Source organism: Equus quagga, chromosome 15, assembly GCF_021613505.1.
Source record: "Equus quagga isolate Etosha38 chromosome 15, UCLA_HA_Equagga_1.0, whole genome shotgun sequence".
NCBI lineage: Eukaryota > Metazoa > Chordata > Mammalia > Perissodactyla > Equidae > Equus > Equus quagga.
The window spans coordinates 62,230,243-62,253,910 of NC_060281.1; the positions used below are offsets into that span (position 1 = coordinate 62,230,243).

At 44.1% G+C, this 23,668-nt stretch overlaps 1 long non-coding RNA gene across 1 annotated transcript; it reads right to left on the reverse strand.

Moving 5' to 3' along the window:
* Positions 1–15,296: 15,296 nt before the first annotated feature.
* LOC124226369 (uncharacterized) lies at positions 15,297–16,831 on the reverse strand. The gene is made up of 3 exons (XR_006885284.1): positions 16,652–16,831; positions 15,954–16,094; positions 15,297–15,425 (listed from the first exon to the last, which is right to left on the reverse strand). It is a non-coding gene; the product is annotated as an uncharacterized LOC124226369 (long non-coding RNA).
* Positions 16,832–23,668: the final 6,837 nt, after the last annotated feature.

The following is a 23,668-nucleotide window of genomic DNA, read 5'->3' on the forward strand; positions in this document are numbered from 1 at the left end:
CTGCCATCAATTTGGACACTGGAGCAAAAAGTGCCCAAGAAAGGATCTTCCTCCTGGGCCTTGTCCTCTCTGCAAGTGAAAGGGACATTGGAAGTGTCATTGTCCTCGCCTCCAGAGTGAGGAGGGGCCAAGAACACACTCCCCTGCCCAGAGATGTGATCCTGAGGACTCCACCTGAAGGGGCCCAGAGGCCAGTCCGGCTCCTGTCACCATTGAACAGACTGAGCCCCGGGTTACTCTGGAAGTGGAAGGGAAGCAAATTGATTTTCTTATTGATACAGGAGCCACTTACTCTGTACTCATTTGCCACTCTGGCCCAACTCATAAGTCCCATCAAAAAATTGTCAAATAGAGGGCAACTCTAAGTTTTGTTACCAAACTCTCCCTTGATCTTGCCAATATTGGGTGCAGGTGTTTTCCCACACTCTCCTAGTCCTACCTACTTGTCTTACTCCATTATTAGGGTGATACAATGAAAACATTAGGAAGCCAATTTATTCTGACACGTGAGGAGGATGGCTTGTTTGCCGCTCTCTCTTCAAGCTCTGTTGTTTCCCAGGTTCCCTCTAACATTGCACCCCATATATGGGAAGCAGTTGATCCCCAGCTTTGAGACTGCTCCCTTCCAGGAAGAGCTCTAACAGCACAGCCAGTCTCTAGTACCCTGCAGGACTCTTCTCTTGTACCCCATGAGAAGCAATACCCTTTAAAACCAGAGGCAACTGAAGGATTACAGCCCCTCATATTAAAATTCCTCAGTCATGGCCTCCTTAAATGAGGTCAGTCTCCCTATAATATTCCTGTCTTGCCTGTAAAGAAGCCAAATGGAGATTATGACATCAATGGATGACTAGAGGATATCTAACTAAATATCAGGCCATCCTCCTAGACATCCCTGAGGTCATCCTTAAGGTTTGTCAAATAATTAATCCAGCAGAGCTTATGCCTGGTCTTAACTACGCAGTCCAGGATTTGGAGCATACATGCTCTGAAATCATAGAACAAGTGTACTCTAGGACTCCCCCATAGAGAATGCGGATGACACCTAGTTTATTGATGGCAGTAGCTTCATAGAACAGGGCACACACAAGGTGGGCTATGTTATAGTAAATGCCTTGCATGCCATCAAGACACAAACCCTTCCAGCCAATATGTCTTCCCAAAAGGCTGAACTCATCGCTCTTACCTGAGCTCTTCACCTGGTAAAGGATATGGTTATTAATATTTACACTAACTCAAAATACGCCTTCTTGGTCCTACATGCACATAGGGCCATATGGAAGGAAAAGAGATTACTCAACACAAAGAACTCCCCTATCAAACACGGAACAGAGGTTTTGGCTCTTTTAAACTATGTGCTTCTTCCAAAGCAAGTGGCTGTGGTCCACTGCCAGTGACATCAGAAGGATTTATCCCTTGAGAGCAAGGGTAATAATTTTGCTGACTGGGAAGCTAAACAGGCAGCTAAAGTAATCTTTTAAGCTTACTCCCTATTCCCACAGCTTTAGGCCTTATTAGTCCTATTTATGCAAATCAAGAAATAACCCTGGCTACATCAGATTTGGGATGAATATATTTGGCTCACTCCTACTAGTGGTCAACTCAGTCAAAAGGGCTTTCTATGTTGGAAACAAACCAATCACACTTGTGATATGTGGCCTAATATCACCTGACCTATGGGACAAATCCCTTGTTATGTGTGTTCTCCTATCATAGCCTTAAAAGATATTGATTGGTTTGGGACTGACTGGGATAGATGGCCCAACACACATTGGTTAGCCCCTAGTGTCACTCAGTGGTTATGTGGCTCCAACTTAAGGCCTTGGCTGCCACCTGGATGGATTGGACGATGCACCCTAGGTTTCATCTGGCTGCAAGGTAGAACTACATTTACTATATCTCCTCCTGCTAACCTATCCAACCTACAGTGACGCTGGACCCGTTCTGTCTTCCACTGGTATGATCACCTTGCCTCACTCTTCCTTCCCCAATTGGGAATCGAAAGTGTCCTCTGGCACATGAAAGCCCTAAACAAATTTCCTATCCGATATGAGTCACCAAATTAAATCCATGTCTGACCCTACCTTATCCCTAAATGATTGGTTGGACTCCTGGTCAGGTCCAGGTCTCTGGACTACTATCAAAGTTTTATTCATTGGGTTAATTATACTGCTCATATTTCTTATTATAATTATTGTCTATTTCATTGTTTACCTTCCACATGTCGACAAAGTTTCACCTCCTGGACCACTTCTCATCAAATGATTCTCTCACCTCCAGGAGATGTGTTTACCTAGTCTGCCTTGGACTCCATGGGCGCAACCTTCTGGTCCACTGAACTTCCTGCCTGTACCCCTATGGCCCCATTTAGGGACAGCTCTACGACCTTGTACAGCTGGAATTAGTGACAAAAGATTACCATCGTCCATATCCCCAAAGGATTTCGGGGTCAAATGGGTTCAGGGGGGATTTTATGGTATGGATCAAGGCTGCCCCAGGCAGAGAAGCCCAAGGTGTCCTGGCCTACATGCCGATCTGTATGACCCAATTCATATCTAAAGTTATACGACCACTCAGTAACCAGACCCCACCTGCACTGATACCACTTAGTGCCTTTTACATCATCTTTCCTTTGTCTGGTAAAAATGTCACTACCCATGCCTTATAAATTTAGCCCTAACCCTCAACATATTGCAGCCTTTCACTGCCCATGGGTCCTGTCCCCATGCTAGTCTCTGAATAAAAGAGCACTATGACCAGACTTTGAGAGTCCAAGAAATCTTTCTTTCAACTCCTGGGCTCGCCAAGCCAGCATCAATAACTACTAATTCTACTCTTCCTTCTTCATGGATTAGTTGGCATTCTGCTATAAGGAAGAGCTTTCCCTCTGCCGTACCCCTTTATCTACTCATTTTTTCCCTGCCATCAGAATGTATGTACTCACAGCTTTCCTCTTTATTTATTCAATCAATTATAATTCATTACTGTCACTATTCATTTCGATGCTCAATTTTTCTCAGGTTTGACCAGTGGCAGCCCCTTCAAACTAGTTCCTGTGTCCTTTTGGCACGTCCCCATCATTTTTTGAGCAATTCTTTACTTTGGGGGCTCATTTTATACTTTTTTTGCTCCCGTCCTGCAGTCAGCCATTTCCCCAGGGAGCTCTGGCTCCTTTTAGTGGATCTGGCATATTTTTAACAAAGGCAGAGAGGGAGGAAGGAAGAGAACTTCAACTTCACTTAAGAGAGCCTTGAAATTACCTGAGAACAGGTGAACTTCTTGATATCCAGTGGATTTTAACTTTAAATTGTCCACAGCCTAAGCCCCGGATGTTTTCCTCTGTGAAAGGTGCACAGTCTGCTCTGAGGAGGCAGATGAACCCAGCCCTTCTCCGGGCTGAACTCAGTCAAACCACAAGCATTTGAGCTCACATTGTGACTCATCTCAAAGTCAAGTTTGTGAGTATATGACTTGCTTTCACCCTCAATGTAAAAGAAAACTCCCACGTCGTGTTCATGCCTTCCCGGAGGAGAGAAAGCATTGGATACTTCTGTTTCCTGAAAGACAGAAGCGCTGAATCTTGTGAATGGTTTCTCCAGCAAGGGAGCAACCCTCCGGCTCCTCCTGAGACCCCACATCGCTTGCAACACACATCTCTACCCGGATCATTTGTATCCTTATCAGTGCCTGGGGCGAGGGCTGTGTGTGAGAGAAAAGATACAGAGGGAAATGAAATTTGAGGAGGTGTGGAACTGTCTAACAGGTTAGATGTTAGTTATCATGGAAATTTTTTTACTTAAAACTAGTATCTCCTAGGGCAGAAGTCCATAACCTAGGGTTGGTTGGTTTGTTTGGAAGGGGAGAGGGAAAGAGGGAGAAAATCTTGTCCAGAAAGGGCCCTGTTTGAGCCTGAAAAGATAGTAGACGCTGTTTGGAACTGGGTCTCTAAGTCTCAGGGCTCACTGTCCTCAGGTGCCTGAGGTGCCACATGATTGGATGTTAGAGTGCGTTGCATTCAAAGCACTTTCCACAGCCATAAAGAATTGAAAGATAAATTGTACTTTTACGCTCTTGAGAGACCGCTAATGACCACAGCAAACTTGCTCCAGCGCTCTTTTCTCCGTCACTCTCCTCACCCAACATGCTGCTTAAGCGCCTCCCGCATCCCGCCCCCCTTCTTCTCACCCAGTGGCTCCACATGGCTCCCCTCAGTCTCTCTTCCAGCAAGAATTCCCTCTTTCGGATGCTGGAGAAGGGGAAATGGGGCCAATAACTGAATTCGAGGATCTCTTATTCAAGGTAAGTGAGCAGGAAGTCTACCAAGATTCTTATGTTAGTAATTTTGCCCCAGAACATCAGTTAAATCATTTCACTTCTTCATGCATCTGTTTCCATAGGTTACAAATTTTAAGTTTAATTGGAATAGAATATTTTAAAGACTGAAATGTGTTATATAAACCCAAATGTTTATTAAAGCAGCTCTAGAAAGTCCTGAATCCTCTTAAATCGTCTGAAAATTTGCGGTTCTTTTGTGGAAGAGGGTCAGGATGCATGGTCATCATAGCTTTACAAAGCAGTCCTCCTGAGGTCAAGGCCAGCTGTCCTGGTGTCTGCTTAAGTCCTCCTCTGACTCTCTGCCATGGATTCTGGTGCCTTCCAGCAGCTAGGCTTGGCTAGTAACCTATTTTATACATAGCCCAATGATGTTTCCATAATCAAACTGAGGATTAAACTTATTCCACAACACTTAACTGTTAACATGGCATGAGCAAATTAACTGCACCCTAGAATAATTGCTCCCAATATTTTCTTTGCAGAAGCAAAGAAAGTTAATATTTGGCCTCTTAATGGGTAACTTTACCAAATCCATTAGCTTCTTAAATATGAACCAATCTCTTGGATTCTGTTAACTGCAAAGGGGACCATGGGGAGATGGCTGTCTCAGACTGAGAGTCACCATTCTGTAAAGTGAACAATGAAGAACTAAATGAAACAAGATTGAAGAGGATCAGTGAGCCTAGGAAAACATAGTACTCCTCTAGAATTATCTGTGTTAAGGTCTAATTAAATAATCACAAGTGTAACTTACTATGTCCCAAGAAAACCAGCAGCTTGTCTTCAGCCGTAATGCCCCCAGTCGCCCACAGCTGGACGGCACTGTGAGCATGTGATGCTCTAACTGCTGATGTCCAGCAACTGCTAGAATTAGGCCAGAATCACTGTTTCTAGCCAGGGCAGTGCTTCAGAGGACAACCTGTGTGGCAGCGAGGCCTGGGTTTCCATCTCAGCTCCTCCACTTGCCGGCAGTGGCCTCGGGCAGGACCCTGAGCTTCCTGGACCTCACATCCTCCATCTGCACAGGGTAAGAGCGGGGTTACGTGAGGATTAACAAGCTAACACATATGTAGTGCTTAGAACGGGGTCTGGCTCAGTCAGCGCTGTGAAGCATATGCTGTTTTGTATTAACGTGGAACGTTGCCTGCCCCTGGAGGCATCGACTGGCTTTAAGTATGGTTTCCCTGACCATCGCCTCCTCCCACGTTCTGGTTGCCTGCTTTCACCACGTGATCCTCCTGTACTCTCCCTACACAACAAGCTGAAAACTGATCCAAAAGCATAAAAGACTGTCTTCACTCTTGCCGTGATGCTCCCTAATCCTCACCAGGAAAAGGCTGATACCATTAACTCACTCCCTCTTCCCAAATTCAAAGACCAAGTTTTAAAGCTCTCTTTTCAATTTCCTTTTTCCTTTGTGAACAATGACTAACCAATGTAAAAGAATTAACTCAAACTGCTGATAAACATGAATAAGCATTGCAAAATGTAGAACTATTCATAAGAGAAGTATTGCTTTAAGGAACCAATCTTTCTTCTGGTTAATTTAAATCTATTTTGAGCATATGAAAGAATTTCAAACAGTGCCACACATCTTCTTCTAAATTTCTAAAATGAACTTTTAAAACAAAATCCCTTTTGCTGTGAACCTAAACTGCCCTAAAAAAATTAAACCTTGGGGCTGGCCTGGTGGTGTAGCACTTAAGTTTACCCACTCTGCTTTGCCGGCCCGGGGTTTGCAGGTTTGGATCCTGGGTGCGGACCCACACACCACTCATCAAGCCATGCTGTGGTAGCATCCCATATTCAAACAGAGGAAGACTGGCACAGATGTTAGCCCAGGGACAAACTTCCTCACCAAATAAATAAACCTTAAAAACTAAATCCCCTCCTGGAGCCCCTCACTCCCTTCCTCTTCCTCACTTGTTCTCTTCTTTTTCTTCTTTCCTCCATATTTTCATTCCAAATCTCAAAGTGATGAGACAGAAAACAGTTAAACAAATAGCTGAACAAGGTCATTTCCATTAGAGAAAACTCCTGTAAATAAAGATGGAGGGACGTGTACAAACTGTAATGAATGCTGCACCATGGAGGAGGTGAGAAAGACCCAGGCAAAGGGTGGCAGAGAAAGGAGAAATGCAGAGACTGAACACCAGCTTGGCAAGAACAGAAAGAAGGCCGGCGTGATGGGAACACCGCGGTCTCGGTGGGTAGGGGCATATGAGGTTTTGCAGGGTGCAGGGAGGGGTGGGAGCTGCAGGGTAGGAGGAACAGGCAGAGTCCTGATCCCCCTGGCGGTCTATAGTCCTTGGGAAGGAGCTGGATTTCCCTTAAGCACAGTGGGAAGCTATTTGCTTTACATGTTTTAAAAGTGACCTTGGCAGCTGAGTGGGGAATGGATTGCAGTGAATCGAGTGAACCCAGGAAGACAATGGAGGGAGACACCGAGTTTGTCCAGAGAAGGGGTTGTGACGACTTAGACTAGGTGATGGGCTGGGTGCATGTGGAGAGAATTTGGGGGGGTCAGGGGAGTCCTGGTGTACTTTGGAGGTAGAACTGCAAAACTTTTGGGTGATTAGATATGGAGACAGGAGGAATCAGGGGGTCAGTTTTGGACCTGTGAGTGTTGGATTGCTGTAAGAGATCAGAAGAGAGGCCAAGTGAGCAGTTAGAGTTGAAGTCATGAATTTTGCATTGATCAGCCTATAGATAATACTAAACCCAGCACAGTTTGGAAGCAAGTTTGAGAGGAAAGATGATGACTTGTGTCATTGACACCCATGGGCTGGTTTTCTGGCCCACAGCAACTCCTGGGTGTACAGATGGGATCTCGGTGCCATGTCTGTGCCCAGTACTCTGTTCCTTTGGCTAAGCTGATTGACTCTGGCTGGAGTCATTGCTTATCTTTGGATCAGAGTCCCTTCTGGGATTTTTTGAAGCCAGAACCAGGGAAAACAGTTGGTCCAGCCCCTGCCATGCATCTTCCCCTCACTTTCTTGAGGAAGATGGTATAAAGCAGGAGGACATGAAGCCAACACAGCAGGAAGCAGAAGAGAGGGGAGGAAAGAGAGAGAGACATTCTTGTCTATGCTCGAGACCTCATCCCAATCCTCCTCACAGCCAAGCAGATGCCCAAATCTCCTTGCAAAACATTCTTCTTCTTTCCCTACTTGATGGAATTATGTTTCTCTCACTTGTGACCAGAAGAACTCTATATAATAAATTTGGCTTTGTACAAGTTGAGTTTGAACATCAAGAAGACAAAAATCATAACTGCAGAAGAGCCATACAACTTTAACATAGACAAGGAAGACACTGAAATTGTTAAAGATTTTGTTTACTTTGGCTCGATCATAAATTGAAATGGAGACTGTAGCCAAGAAATCAAGAGAAGGCTGAGACTCAGAAGGGCAGCCATGAAAGAAAGATTATTAGGTGTAAGGAAGCGTCATTAGAGACCAAGGCCAAGGTTATCCACACCCTCATATTCCCAATTGCTATGTACAGGTGTGAAAGCTGGACAGTGAGGAAGGCTGACAGGAAAAAAATGGATTCACTGGAATATGGTGTTGGAAGAAAGTTCTACAGATACTCTTGACTACCAGAAAGATGAGCAAATGGGTCCAAGAGCAAATTTAGCCTGGACTATAACTGGAGAGAAAAATGATAACACTGAGGGTGTCCTACTTTGGGCAAATCATGAGAAGGCAGGACTCTTTGAAAAAGACAATAATGCTGGGAGAAGTAGAGGCAGCGGGAAAAGAGGAAGACCAAATATGAGATGGATTGACTCCATAAAGGAAGCCATAGGCATGAGTTTACAGAAGCTGAGCAGGGATGTTGAGGGCAGCCCATCATGAACAGCACTTATTCATAGGGTCGCCAGGAGTTGGAGCACATAACAAGTTGTGTGAGACCCCTACAGAACATTCTTGTAGAACTACCCATCCTGCAGTTGAAAGTACAGATCTGGAGCTCAGGGAGCATCTGGATGTGCCCTCAGCACTCAGTTCTGCATCAAATCAAGTTGGGAGCCTGGCCAAGATCCCTGGTGGGGGTTCTCTGTGGTAGGACCAGATCCCTGGTGGGGGTTCTCTGTGGTAGGATGAGAAAAAGGTAGTGGAAAGGATGGAGCTCTAGGGGTTTCGGGGTCTGTGCAGCATTCTGAGCTCTAACCAGTAAGCATTAAACTAAGGATCGATAGTCACATGAGGATACAAGTGCCAGTATTATGAAGGGCCAGACAAACTCAATGTCCCATCGTGACCAGCCTCTCCAGTGAATTTGGATTGGAGTGTGGCACGGTCCCCTTTTGGGTGCTATGCAAGCATGCCAGTGGGGAAAGTCTTTTCTGCAACACACCCTCAGCCTCCTTCACCCAGGTATTCACAGGTAGGGGGGCACCCTGTGGGTGGGAGAAAGAAGAGGAACACAGATGGGGCCAGTAGAGCTGTATCACCCATGTGAAGAGACCCCATTAGTAGTGAATGATGGCTTTCCAGAGGCAGCCCTTCATAAAGGGGGAGATGCTCCCCTTCAGTGACGAAGAATGAGTCAGGTGGAGGGGGCTGCAAATGTTCCTAAAAGAATCTCTCTTTGTGAGGAGGGTGGAAGTAGTTCCCCACTCTAGAACATCTATAGAAGCAAAGAAAAAGTTCCTTCCCAGGGATTAATATTTAAAGATGAGGCAGAAGAAAAGGAACCTAAGGAGGATGTGAAAGAACCTGAAAGACAACAGGAAAGCCCAGAGGCCATTGTCACCAAGAGGGTATGGAGGAAGGCAGCACTGGGAGGTGATGTAGACAGGTGAATGAATCAAGGTGGCTCTGGACGACTAAGGAGGAGACCAGATGGCTACTGGTCAAGTTATGATTGGAAGGTGCAGAGTTGAGGGCTATGACTATGTGTCGCTGTTATTTGCTTATATCTTTAAGAAGATTAACCTTGAAAGAAAGGAGAAGAATGGATGGTGGCTAGAAGAGGGGCCAATCAAGGGCCATCTCCATCTGTGAGAGGGAGTTTGCGATACATCTACCTACTGAGAGAGGGAGCCAATGGGAAGGGAGACCTGGGTGGAAGGGGTGGACCGGGAATCTGTAACATCTCACCCTACTCTCAGGTTTCCCACGCCCAAAACAGGAGGCCAGCTGGTCATACACAATTGCATTTCAAAGCCATGTCTTGGGAGCACTGGGCTCACTCCCTAGGTGTGCGTTGTCTGTAAATGTGATTCCTTAAAACTACAACTTCTCCTTATACAACTCACGAAACAGCAGATAAATCTGAGCCCAGGAATATTCCACAACATAACTTCACAAGCATCCTTGTCCTGAAAGACAAAGAGATGGAGGCACAGTCCCAGAATGGAGGAGACTTAGCAGACATGACACGTAAGGAAGCACGTGATACTGCACTGGCTCCTGGACCAGAAAAGGGGAAATGTGAATGAATCTATAGAATAAGTATTAGGCAGTTTGCTGACTTTGATCATTGTGCTATGGTTATGTGAGGTATCAATATTTGGAGAAGCTGGATGAAGGATAAATGGAAATTCTTCACCCTATTTTTGCAACTTTTTTGTAAATCTGAAATAGTTTCAAAATCAGAAGTTTAAAAATTTTAAATCTAGGCAAAAAATTATAGAAGCTGAAATAATGCTTTTTTTTTATAATTGGCTCGCAGTGAATTTTTAAAAAATATAATTTTTCTCTTGCAGAGTCTAAAGTGCATTGCAGGTTAGTCTTGGTCAGTAACAGAGAACAGTACCCAAGATGTAGTATGATGGGGAAAAAATAAGTACGTCACTTATAGTACTTCTAATGTTCAGGTTGATCCTCAGCGTGGAGGCATTGTTTTAAAGAAAACTTTGTCTTTTAAGCAAAAGCTTAAGGTGAAGAGTAAGGGGTGAATGGGTGAGCACCCACTGCTCTCAGAAGGGGGTTACTGAGGCTTTTGGCTCAGCCTAGAGGGGTGGCTGCTCTCCTATGTCGCAATTTTTTCTGTTTTTTTCCTTCTTCTCGGCAAAGTCCCCCAGTACACAGTTGTACATTCTAGTTGTGAGTGCCTCTGGTTGTGTTATGTGGGACACTGCCTCAGCATGGCCTGATGAGCGATGCCATGTCCACGGCCAGGATCTTAACCAGCGAAACCCTGGGCTGCCGAAGCCGAGCACATGAACTCAACCACTCGGCCATGGGGCCAGCTCATCAATTTTTTTCTTCTTAATTTGTGATTCCCCATCTTTGGATCTCCCCTTCTCCATGTTTTGACTTGATATGCAAAGGAACAAGGTTCAAGGCTTTCTTTTCTTCAGTAATGGTGTTTTCCAGAATGAAGCATCTTATTTCACATGTAGTGTACAGCCTCCGGATGTCTTGGTTGAGTTTTGCTCGAAAGCCCTACTCTTCTTGGTTATCTTTTATCTATTTACCACATTCCTAACCCAAAAGAATATTCAAATCAAGGTACTGTGGAATGTGTTTTCCTCTAGCCACATACATTTTCATGAAACTAAGGTACATAGGAAAAAAAAGAGAGGCTGTCAGACTTGTTTTGTATCCTGTGCATGATTTTATTTTGACTCAGCGCATGTATTTACTTCCGTGGCTAGAAATCATGCCTGGAGCAAAGGGGAGATGTTTACCACATATTTAGAGAGAGTTCAGTAATGTTACCGAAACCGAAATGGGTTCTCTCTGGCGAGTTAAACCAGACGCTCCATCAGAACTAGTTGTCTCACAAAGTATAGTTGCTGCAAAAAGGAGACCACGCAGAATCATTTCCAGAGTCATGGTTTCCATGAACAAAGGGAAGCAGGGACCTTTTATTTCGGATGGGGGTGGAATATTCAAAAGGGAGGGGTGGGTATCCTCTTGCGCAGGCTCAGATGGAAAACATGCTTCCACACACACTGCAGGTGATGGTAATAAGGCCTAAGGTCCTCCTGGAGAGATCTTAGCATTAAAAATAAGGCAAAGGCCACAGGTATAGCTCTCGTGGTGAGGCCTGGTCTGGTTCAGTGTGGTTGGTTATGGTATCTCCTTAACACAACAAAAGGAGAAAGAACAATTTGGAAAAAGAGTTAAATGCTTCCAAATCCACCCTTGAGTTCCTGGGGCAACTAGTCAGTGACAAAATCCCTCCTCTAGTTTATCATGCTCCTCCTTCTCGAGGGGCACAGGTCAAAGGTCCATCTTTGGTAACTACTTCCTGCTGAGCATTCACTTTGACATAGGGACCAGTAGAGGAGCAGAATTTCCAATTAATCTCAAATAGGTTTGAGGCCTAGCCCCAAACTTATGCATAGCCCTGAGTAGTTTGTGACAACCATCTGTAATTTTATAGCCTCAATGCCTTTAGTATCCATTTAGGAACTGGGCCTACCTGCCCCCTCCCTCCAGCTTCCACCAGCTTTTTTATAGTCTCCATACTGGGTTGCCCATGTCAACAAAAATAATCCATAACCAATCTATAAATGAAAATTTGGGTGAGTTTATTCTGAGCTAAAATCTGAGGATTATAACCCAGGAGAGTCCTTCCACAAAGGAAGAGAGCACTCCAAAGAAGTGGGGGTATACAGGGTGGTTGTATGCCCTCAAAGAGTATGTTTCACATATGATTGAAATGTCCCTTTTACAATAGTCACGAGGGCTCTGTCAGCACAGCAATTGATGGAAACAGCAGATAGGTCTGCTGTCTCGGTGAACCACGCAGGGTGGCAGGTCTGTTGCCTCGAGCTAGGCGGTCACAGATGAGCACTGCAATCAGTTCCCAGACTAAAGAAAGATGCTTAATCTTTAAGGAGATGCCAACATTGGGAGGGGGAGGGAAGTTGCACCTTTATCTCAAAATGTCTAAGCAGATATACAATGCATGCTCAATGGCCACAGTCAGGCCCTTTTGGAACAAACAAAGTCAGGCCAAATGGCTTCCTCATATATTCCAATATATCCTATTGCTTGCCATTTCAATTTGTCACCCATCCTTTTCTGATGGACCTAGTCTTGCTGCCCAGGAACATGCAACCTCCTTGGATGCCTACTGTGCCTAAGTGGCATGGGGTTGGTTAGGATCCAGGGCAGAGCCTGGGGTGGATAGCCAGTCATTCAAAGGTTGACAGGTCATTGGGATTTACTTATCTGGATAGTGTCGCTGAAACAAGAGTTTCAGATCAGAGGGTGGTTTGCAGGAAAACTCAGAGTCCTCAGTTGTCTGTGATGATCTCTCTGGATGTTCAGAGCTGGACAGCTTTCTTTTTTCTTTGCTTTTTTTCACCCTTGTGTAGTGGATCCAAGGGGTGATTCCTTCTAAATTTAGGGAAGAATATGTGGTTAGTGACACCACGCGAGGCCTTACCCAAGTAGGATGTAGCAGATTTTGCGACAAACTGCTTTTCCAAGTTTTAAGACAGCACGAGCACGCTTAAGGAAACCCAAGCTGTTGGTTTGGTGACTCGAATCTTCCCTCATTGGTTTATCATCCAGCCCTGACTATTGGGGACCACTGATAACCCCATGTAGTGGCTTCCCTTACTTCATCCGGGGTAAGTTCATGGAAGGTGTAAATTCACGGAAGGGCAGAGTGGTAATTCATGGTAACTGGAGCTCTCCTGATGGAGCGGCCCCTTTTGCAGTTGCAGCTGCCCAGTTACTTCCTTTTGTGCCCTCCGATTCCCAACTTTGATGGCCTTGCCTATGGAGCCCAGCTTCTTCCTTGGGGCCCTGCACCACTTCTAGCACTTTAAGGATCTCTGGCCCATGTTTAATTTCTTTACTGCTGCTGTTACGAAGTCCTCTTTCTTTCCAAATGGCTCCGTGAGTATGAATTACAACGAAAGCGTATTTAAACTCTGTGTATATTGTTATTATTTTTTCTTTTCCCAATTCCAAAGCTCTCATTGATGCAATTATTTCTGCCTTTTGGGCCGAGGTGCCTGGTGTCAGCCCCTTGGCTTCTATGGTTGCATGCAGAGACACTACTGCATAACCTGCTCTTCCTTGTCCGTTACTCATGAAGGCGCTCCCATCTACAAGTCATACTTCCTCTGCATTAGGCGATGGTTCACCCTGGAGATCTCTGTGGCTAGAGCAAATCTGATCAATCACTTCTGGGCAAGCATGGGTAATAGGCCCCTTGGAATCAGGGAGCAGGGTAGCTGGATTTAAGGTATGACAGGGTTTTAAAGAAATCTGAGGGGAACCTAGCAGCATAGCTTGATATTGTAGTATTCTATTCTCGAATAGCCGGAGGTGTCCTGTAGTCTCTAGTAGGCTAGAGACTTGATGGGGTGTCCACATCCATCACAGGTTGGCCCTTAGTCAGTTTGTCTGCTTTCGTGATTAACAGGCAGATGTCAGCTACAGCTCTCAAGCATGGGGGCCATCCTTTCACCACAGTGTTTAGCTGCTTTGAGAAATAGGCTGCTATTCTTTTTAGGGTCCCAACGTTTGGATTAGCACTCCTATAGCTACTCCCTGTGTTTCATAGACGTATAGGTCAAATGTTTTGCTCTGGTCTGGTAAGGCCAGTGTAGGTGCTTCCATTAGCAAGTTTTTAAGTTTATTGAAAGCTTGGTCACATAGCGCATCCAATTGAAAGAGGCCCCTGTAGTTTACCCCGGAGAGGCTTAACAATTAATCCAAAGTTAGGGATCCAAATGCAGCCAAAGCCAGCCATCCCCAAGAATCCTCATGGCTGCCTTCGAGTTTTTGGTGAAGCAAGTTGACATATTACCATTTTCCTCTCTAGGGGAAGGCTGTGTTGTCCCCTTGAAATGATGAAGCTCAAGTACCTTGCAGTCTCTTCAGATATTTGTACCTTCTCTTTAGACACTTTATATCCCTTGCTAGCTAGAAGTTTAACATATTTAACTCAACTCTGACACTATCTACCTGGGGATTGAATCAGATCTCACAGGTTAAGGGTTCAGTCCCACTAGATTATCCTTTATATCCCATTTTAGATGCCAATTGCAAGTGTAGGTTGTCACCTTCTGACCAACCGGCCACAAGATCAGAGGTTCCCGTAACCCCCTCCTTGGGTTTGATTACTTTCATAGAGCGGCTCACAGAACTCAGGAAAACCTTTGACTTATTAACAGCCAGACGGAAGAGACGCATAGAGCAAAATATGTGGGGAAGGGCCGAGGCGCTCCCGGGCCCTCGCTGGGTGTGCCACTCTCCCCGAACTTCCATGTGTTCACCAGCGCGGAAGCTCTGCGAACACCATCCTTTTGAGTTTTAATGGAGACTTCATCACATAGGCATAATTAATCAGATCATTGACTGTTGGCAATTGAACTCAATCTTCAGCCCCTCTCCCCACCTGAAGGTGTGGGGAGGGAGATGGGGCTAAAACTTGCAACCCCCAAATCACACACTTGGTTTCCCTGGCAACCAGCCCCCACCCTTAGAGCCTTTCCAAAACTCACCTTATTAACATCAGTTCAGGTGGGGTTGAAATGAGCTTGTTAGGAATCACACAAGACAAACTGTTTCACCTTTATGGCTCTGGACTTATTTCAGGAACTGAGCACTAAAGTAATTATTATAACAAAAGATGCCCCATATGGCTGTCATATGGGTAATTACAGGAGTTTCAGGAGCTCTGGACCAGAAACAAAATGAAGAAATTTACTATTATAACTCCAGGACTGTACAGCACTGACAGCACTAAGGTCTTGAACAAATCTATATTCCCCTGTTCCCAACCTTTTAACAGGTAACATAGGAGTGTTCCATGGAATCTCCATGGCCTGAACAATCCCTGTTCTAAAAGCCTATTGATTACAGGAAGGATTCCTCTTATGGCTTCTGGCTTTAAGGGGTATATGTTTTACCCGGGGCCAACGACCTACCTGCTTCCGTTTTGCCTTTCCTGGCGTGGCACCAGCTGCCCACTGCACCTGTCCTTGTGCCCATAATTCCGAGTTAGCTCAGCTTAAGACATGTAGGGGAATCTCTTCCTTTTCCAGAGCTGCTGTATCCTGTAAGAGGGCCATCACTCACCTCCCCGACTCCTGGGCACCTGGATCTCGATTTTCTCTTGTTCCCAGCTTGTTGAGGCCCCTAACTTAGATAGCATGTCCCTCCCTAGAAGGGGAACAGAGCATTCTGGTAAATACAGTAAAGAATGCTTCAGCAGTTTTGACCCTGTTTCACAGGTCCAGGGCTCCGGAAATATTTGGGCCTCTCCCTTCCCTGAGACCTCTTTTAGGTCACACTTTCCTTCAGAAAGGTTTCCCTTTTGGGCATTGAGCACTGAGAACATGGCTCCACTAGGGAGCAAAGATTCAACCTGCTCTTCTCCTCCTGCCAAGGTCACCCAGGCCTCCTGGAGTCAGCCAGGGAGCCCCACAGCCCCATCACATCTCCTCTGTAGTCAAGGGGAACTGCCACGGCTTGGTCTTGTTCGATCCCTTCCCTCCCTGGGGATGGTTCAGACAATCCTGCCACCAACGCCCTTCCTGTTGGCAGTTCACACACCAATTAGCCCCCGACGATGTTGGTGGCCTCCTGGTCCCTCGGTGGGGGCCGGGGTTACTCACCCATGTCACTTTCCTCCTCCCCCTTAGGTTACCTTGAGGAGACTGGCTGGCCACAGCTGGCAGAGTGACTTACCTTTTCATCTTCTTGTCTTCCTTTTCATCCTCAGCCTCATGCTGGTCATGGAGCACCCTCAATGCAGCCTCTCGTAGTTGTACAGGACTGGCATCAGGACCGATAGCCAACTTTCAGAGTTTCCTACGGGTGTCTGGAGCACTATGAGATATGAAATAGGGATTAAGAACTGGTTCCTAATCTAGTTGTACTGTCTGGGAGAGGAGCGTGAGGGGTCTTTGGTTGTGGCAGAGTCCAATTCCCTGTATGGGGATCGCTGGGCAGAACAGCAAAGGGTTTGGCCTTGTTCTGGCCTCTGGCTTAAGCAGAGGTGAGGTTGGAGGATAAGGTGGAGGTCCCCCAGGGCTCACCAGCTGGTCTAACCATGGGGCCGAAGCTGGTGTATGTGAGCAAGGTGGACTCTGAGGTGGGCTTTCCTTAGTCCCACGTTTCCTGACTTGGAGGAGCAGGTCCTCCTTATCAGAAAGATAAGTCTTAGAGTCAACCTTTAACCCTTCATTGGAACACATGCCACGAAGCCCTGGACATAGGGGATGTCTTCCTCTTTCTTTGTTCTCTTGAAAATTAGATATAATTGTGGTATGGAGTTAACACTTAGGGTCTCATTTTCTGGCCATCTTTCCCCATCTTCCAGTGAATATTGCAGCCAGGCTCAGTTACAAGAAAGCGTCATCTGCTCTCGGGTCAATGGGGAATACCTGAAAGCTTTCCAGCTCTGGAGGATGCAGCACAACGGACTTTCCTCTGGGATGGAGCTTGCTCCCCCCATGTTCTAGTGTCTTTTCCAACCTTCCAGGTGCAACTTGTAACAGATAGTGGTGACACAGAAGCCACAAAGTTGTGCCCAGAGGAGATCTAGCACCCTAGTATCCTGAAACAAGACCCAGGCAGAGTAATGAAATCCTTAAAGGGAAAATAAAACTGGTGGACGCTGGGTTTCACCCAGGGACCACTGATAGTGAGGGCAAGGGAAAAAGAAAGGAGGCCTAGGAGTCCAGAAAAGCCAGACCGTGGACAAACAAGGTTGATGTCGAGCTTCCTTGACAAAAACAAACAAATGAAAAACAGACTCGGCAACACCAGAGGGAGCTTGACCCTATTTAAGGGGACCCCTCCTCCCATCACAGGCCCAACACAAAGACAAACTCAGTGACTTCAGGGGGGACCTCAAACCCCCACCTCCTCACTCCAGAGGGGATTCAATCACCAGAGGGGACCTGAACCCCTGACTAGTCAACAGGGATTGCTCCCATCTTGCCAGAGCCAAGCATCAGCCAGCTAGAGTGGCTGGGTTGTGCAATCTTTCCAACTAGAGGGGACTCTTACTGCCCTGAGCCAGGCTACCCCTGGATGGGAACTCAAACCCCAAAGCCAGGCCCCAACAGGCAGGCTTTGTGAGACAACTTAAAGAAAAACTCCTATAGCCTTGCCATGGGGTTGGCACCTCACATGGAGAGTGCCACCGAGCAAAGCACTCAGTGCAGCCACTGGCTTTCCCAAGGGGACAGCGACGTCAAGCTGCCGGCACAAGCACCATGAAGGGGCAAGCCCCACGTTGGGCACCAACTTGTTACAGAAACTGAAGTGGGTTCCCTCCTGGTGAGTTAAATGAGACTCTACGGAAGTAGAAGTTGTTATCTCACAAAGTAAGTATATTTGAGGCAAATAGGGGACCATGAGGAATCATTTCCAGAGTCATGGCATCCCCGAACAGTGGGAAGCAGGGATGTTTATTTGGGATGGGGAATGAATATTCAAATGGGAGAGGTGGATATTTGCTTCTACACACACTGCAGGTGATGGTAATGTAGGGGAGGAAGAGGTTTCCTCTACCTGCTCTCAGTCCTTCTGGCCAGACAATGAATTAAATTCACGTGAACAGAATAACAGGAGAAAATTAAAGCTTTATAACATGTATACATGGCAGAGGCCCAGGCAAACTGAGAAACTCACCAAAATGGCAGAATTTCACCCCTTAAATACCACCCTCAGCTAAAGACAAAGGAGGATGTTGAGCGTGGGGGAGTCAGTTGTGGGAGATCACCAGAAAAGCACAGTAAACAAGAGTAAGGCTATTATGCAGATTTAAGTCCTCGCCTTCTGCATTAAGAGTTTCAAGAGATGAGGTCGTCCCCCTTTTTCCTAGTACAGAAGGAGATTTCCTTTACAAATGTAAATGTCTGTTAACGAAGGGTAACTTCCACTTCTCAGAGTTTCTCTCCTGTCTGCAGTTTTTTTTAAAGTAACCAGCCCAAAATAATCCTCATGCCAAAGAGACATATCTTATCTTGGGGTGGCCAATTCCAGTCCCCCACAGTCCTACCTTTGAAACTTTTAAGTTTCACAGTCCTTTGAAACCTTAAGAAATTTCATAGTCCAGAAGCTGAGTGGCAGATTGTTGCATCCCACTGAACACATTTCTTAGGCCTGATAATAGATCAGTCCAGTTAAATTCATTTTAGAAGGCAGTGATGCAGGTTGGCTCCCAAAGTGAGGCCTATATTGTGGAAGCAAACAATCAGGTGTTTAATAAGAAGTATTTCTATGAAAATAAAAATAAAAACAAGCTTAATGGGTGGAGCAAATTATAAAGCAGCTCCTGAGCCCAGGGGGTAGCCAGTCAAGAAGATCTCTAGATGTCAGAGTCGAAGCATCTTTTGCAGCTTAAGATGTCTCTGATGATGTCATCAGGCATTCGGGTATCTTTCAGAGTGGCTTACAGCTTACACAGCCTCACACATGAATCTCTCTTAAGTTTGTATCAAGTTGTTAAGCTTCAGTTTGCAAGCCTTCAGGAAAAAGGTCAGGTTCAGTTCTCAATGATTCTGAATGAAAACGATTTAAAAAACTGAAAAGATTAGTTTGGAGCTTTGTAGCCAGATATTTCAGGAGACTATAAGAATTCAGCATCTAGTCCAGTTCACAGGTAGAAAACAAAAACCTCAAAGACAATTAATGGAGCTAGGATCTAATATCTACAAACGTGTATTATAGTTTTTTACTGAAACACAATTTTTCTCTCTAAAGTCACCCTCATTTTTACCAAAGATAGCCAAATTAAGATTCATTGGTTTGCAAAATGTTTAGTTTTAATAAACTTGGCCCAATCATTTACATAAGTGCAGCAAGAATAGCAATTGATCATATAGGTTCTTTTAAATCTGCTTTGCTGGAATTTTTTATGAGGACTCAGATTGAACTTTGAAGTCTCTCAAGGCCAGAAAAGCCCACCCAAGGACTTGCCATCAGATTTTGCCAGCAGTACCTACAGGTTTGGGTGGATTCCTCTCTTCTTGAGGTCCTCCAAAATATTTTGTGATTTCAGGCACCTGCCAGACAAGTGAGCCTCCTTACTTACCAGGTGAGATTGCTGGAATCGCTGTAAACAAGGTACCAGGTCAATATTTCCAAGTGGCTTTATTCCACAAAGTCCAATCTTTGTTCCTGAAAAGCTGTCTTGTCATATCTGAGCCTGTGTGTTTCTCTCCAATATGATATTCCAGTCAAAGCCTTTGTAATATAACCAATGTGTCCTGTTATAAGGAGAACAGATTCTTATCGAACCCATGCAAATAACTATATTGACAAAATAAACATACTCACTCACAAAGTGTTTCCAAATTCTGGAGGGATCAGGTAGGGAGAAAAATATAAATGTTTCAGTTCTGCTCACAAAGGTATAATTTCACCAAGTTGCTATAAGTCATAGCTAGCATAAGAGAAAAGAGAAAAACATTTTCTTAAATCTGAGAAAACAAAGCAAAACATCAAAAATCAACATTTCAAACAAAAGTCATAAAAATTATCATCATACTCATCAGTTCGTATGGTCCTGTGTAATCGATTCTTTTTGGTCTTAATCTTCTTTAGCAGTTTTACGGGGTTATCAGTTTCTCCATTAGAATTCTCTAATTTTGTAGCCAGTTCAGTTTTATAATCAGAAAGCATATCAGAAACCTGCATTCCAGAGTGAGTGTCAGAGTTCTTTCCATGAATCTCTCAGAAGACAAGACATATTTACAAAAGCAAAAGCATCAAAGGAAAACAATAACTGTCTGTAAATGACAAAAGATTTAATGACAATTCACAAAGAAATTTGGTTATTTCTGTGGTATACAACACCTTAAAATAATAACTAGAATTATGGCTGACAATGAGGACTAATCAGAATTTTAGGAATATTATAAATTTCAAAACATTTATATCAATAACATTTACCCACATAATACCACCTAAGAAACTTTATCATTACTTATCTGACAATGCTTCCCATGTAATTTAACAGACCAAATAAACCTAATTAGTTTAGAATCTTTCTCCTTATAGGAAGAGAGAGCAAATTTCTCTGAGAAGTCCCAGGGGCCCTCTGAAAATCCCCAGAGAAATTCTCTTTCTTCATCCAGGTCAAAAGAAAGCCGTTATTCAGGACTTGAATATTTTTTGAGGGAGAAGCTTGTCAAAAATACCAAAAGGCAGGGCCAGCCCAGTGGCACAGCAATTAAGTTCACATGTTCAGCTTCTTGGCAGCCTGGGGTTCGCTGGTTCGGATCGCAGGTGCAGACATGGCACCGCTTGGCAAAAGCCATGCTGTAGTAGGCGCCCCACACATAAAGTAGAGGAAGACGGGCGTGCATGTTAGCTCAGGGCCACTCTTCCTCAGCAAAAAGAGGAGTATTGGCAGTAGTTAGCTCAGGGCTAGTCTTCCTCAAAAGAAAAAAACAGAAAAACAAAAGGCTTTAAAATTCTTGTTCAGGTAGGAAACAACACTCACTAAGAAACAATGCTCAGGCATCTATTTAAAGTGACAACAGAAACAGTCAAGAGAAGTTAAAATAGTCAAAAAAAAAATCTTAAGAGAGGCCTCTTTCTTTCTGAACAGAGGAAATTATTTTAGCAAAACATAGCTTTTCTGTCTTTTAGGTAGACTTACTCAAAAATAAAAAAAAAACTTTTATAACCTCTTTATAAAGAGCAGACCAAAAGTGTAAGAAAATTATCCTTTTGAGAGAGAAAACCAAATTTTAATTTTTGCACCCACTCATTTTTTAACATTAAAATTCATTTACTTAATTTGATTTAGTTAATCTTAGTCAACTTGACCAGCTTAAAACCCCTTTCAGAATTTCTCCTTCACAACCTTATACAACTTTCTTTTTACTTCAGAATTGGTCCCATGCTTGCTTTCTTCCCTTCTAGTACTTTAGGACAAATTTATCTTCCTTAACCCAACAAAAAAAAATACTTCCACTCTTTATACCTTCTTTACTGAAAACATACATTTCACTTTCCTTGAATACAGAGCTTTTTTTCCTTATTAATTTTTAGTAGCTTTAATTGCATATGTTAATTAGAACTTTTAACCCTTAACAGACCCTAGTAAACACTAAAAAGGTAAGCAATTATGAATTTTCTTTTATATCAGCATTCTAAACCCTTTTTGTAATTTCTAGAAACACACCACTTCACAATAATAAAACACAAGACATGCTTTCTAATAAACCCAAACACTTTTAGCCTCTTTGCAACAAGGAGCCAAAAGTAGATAAACTTATGCTTAATAATTAATGTCTAATATCTTATTTGGAAATAATCTAGATACTCAATGAATTTTATCATTTAAATTAACCTAGCAAAACTTTAAAGTTTCAAGTTACCAAAAAGATTTTGGAAGTTATTTTAAATACACATGCCATAAACTATAATTATTGCTAAAAGTTTATCTATAAACTCTTATTTCTTTTATATCTAAATCATTTGTTCCCAATAATGATGTTTAGATTACCCACAAAAACTTCATAAGATATTAGGCAAAATTAGGTATCATTCTAAGTTATTACGCTGACAAATTTGTAACAGGGATAACATGAACTTTTTTCTTCTTTTTAAACTAGTAAACCCAGCCTGCATGTTTGCATCATATCCAGTGCTAACTCTGGAGGACATATCCATTTTAATCAAACCAACGAACTTGAACTTTCATTAACCAGAGATTAACCTATATCATCTTAACTTAATAGATCTTGGGTTAATTTCTATTACATTTAGAATTTACATAAGTGCTTACTTTAAGTCAATTAAACAGAGCTCTTAATTTTGGCCTTACCATCCAGAGGTAAAATATCACACATATGTAACAGACATATAGACACACAGACACAGATTCTCCACAGCTATTGTTTTAAAATTATTGCCATGAATCAGGTACAGTAATACAAAGCTCACCAGTTATAAATCCAGATTTTGTTTTGAGCCTTTTACTAATATTTGTGGAGAAGACACTCAAGATGGGTGGAATCTGAACTGCCTCTGGAGCTGCTTTTCCAGCCTTACAAGGATTTTTTAAGGACAGTTGCTCTTGATTTGCCAGAAACTGGGTTGTAACTCGAATGACACTGTAGATTGATCTACCTGGCCAACTACATGATAAAGGCACAGAGAAACCCCTCAAGTTTTCTCCAAGATGGAGTTTCTGGGGCATAACCCATCCAATTGAAAGTGTTTCAAATTAAAATGCACCCAAGGAGTGAGTCTCCAGGAATGCTTGGGGTGTTCCCCATGGCAGTAAAGTTGGTGTCTAACTGATAGCAGGCCAGAGAAAAGGTGCAGAGCCAACTGTGGGCATAGATATAGTTATAAGATGTAGTCAAGTCCCACTCAGCGTGGGCACTTTGTCCCTGAGCCAGCACAGGACGAGCCAGAGAAGCAGGAGGCAAAGGCTGGCTAGGGCCTGGGGCTCCCAGTGCCAGGATTGAGAGTTAAGTCCCTGGCAAAAGGGTTTCAAGCTTTCAATTTTACAGAAGGTCCAGACTCCGCTCAGGTCTAGCCTGAACTTAACCACGACTTGGTGACAACAGTGGGAGTGACAAATCAAACAGATAAAGAAAGGAAAAGAGGAGATCATCAGGCCTCGCCCTCATGGCCTCTTCCTAAGGGTTACCAAGATAAGGGTCACACAACAGCTCTCACGCCAGGGCACACAACACTGGCAGGACAGTTCACAGAATAAATCACAGGTCTCCTATCCTCACAACTGAATCAGTAGGTGCTAAAATACTCAACAAGTCAACCACGAAGAGAGGGCACCCCACTTGGGGTCGCTGGGGGGAATCAGACCCAGAAACCACAGTGGGGGCTACCAGGGGTGGAGCCTTTAACACTTTAAAGATTTCTTTGTTTCTCAGTTGTAAAGTTTAAAAGGATTGCTACAATAAACAATAAAAATAAAAATAAATTTTAAAAACTCAAAAGGAGACCAAAATGGCCACTGTAACTTTAAGAGATGAAAGAAAAGGGCCCACTACCTTGAAAATCCCCCCTGAACCTAGGGTAGCATCCTACCCATTGTTCCTCCTGTGGGGTTTCTATAGCAAGGGGTGATGGGAGCGTCCTCCTGCATTGCATCCCTTGTATATCTTCCCTACAATGCCTGGAAGTAATAGGTGCCTGGTGAGTTGTCCTGGAGGTAAAAGAATAGAGAAAAACAGCGGGGAGTTTTCTGCCAGTCTGGAGGACATTCTACCCAATTGCATGCTGGAGCCATTCTCCCAAGAAGAGGTTCCCATACTCAACTAAAGGTTAGAGTTTGGTATTTTCCTTGAACCAGAGTCCTGACTGGGACTTTCCCGTGGTTCAGAGTGTGGTCAGGAGCCATAGGGAGGGATGCCAACCCAGCCTTAGGAAAAGAAACCTGCCACAGGAGTCTTGGAGATTGGTGA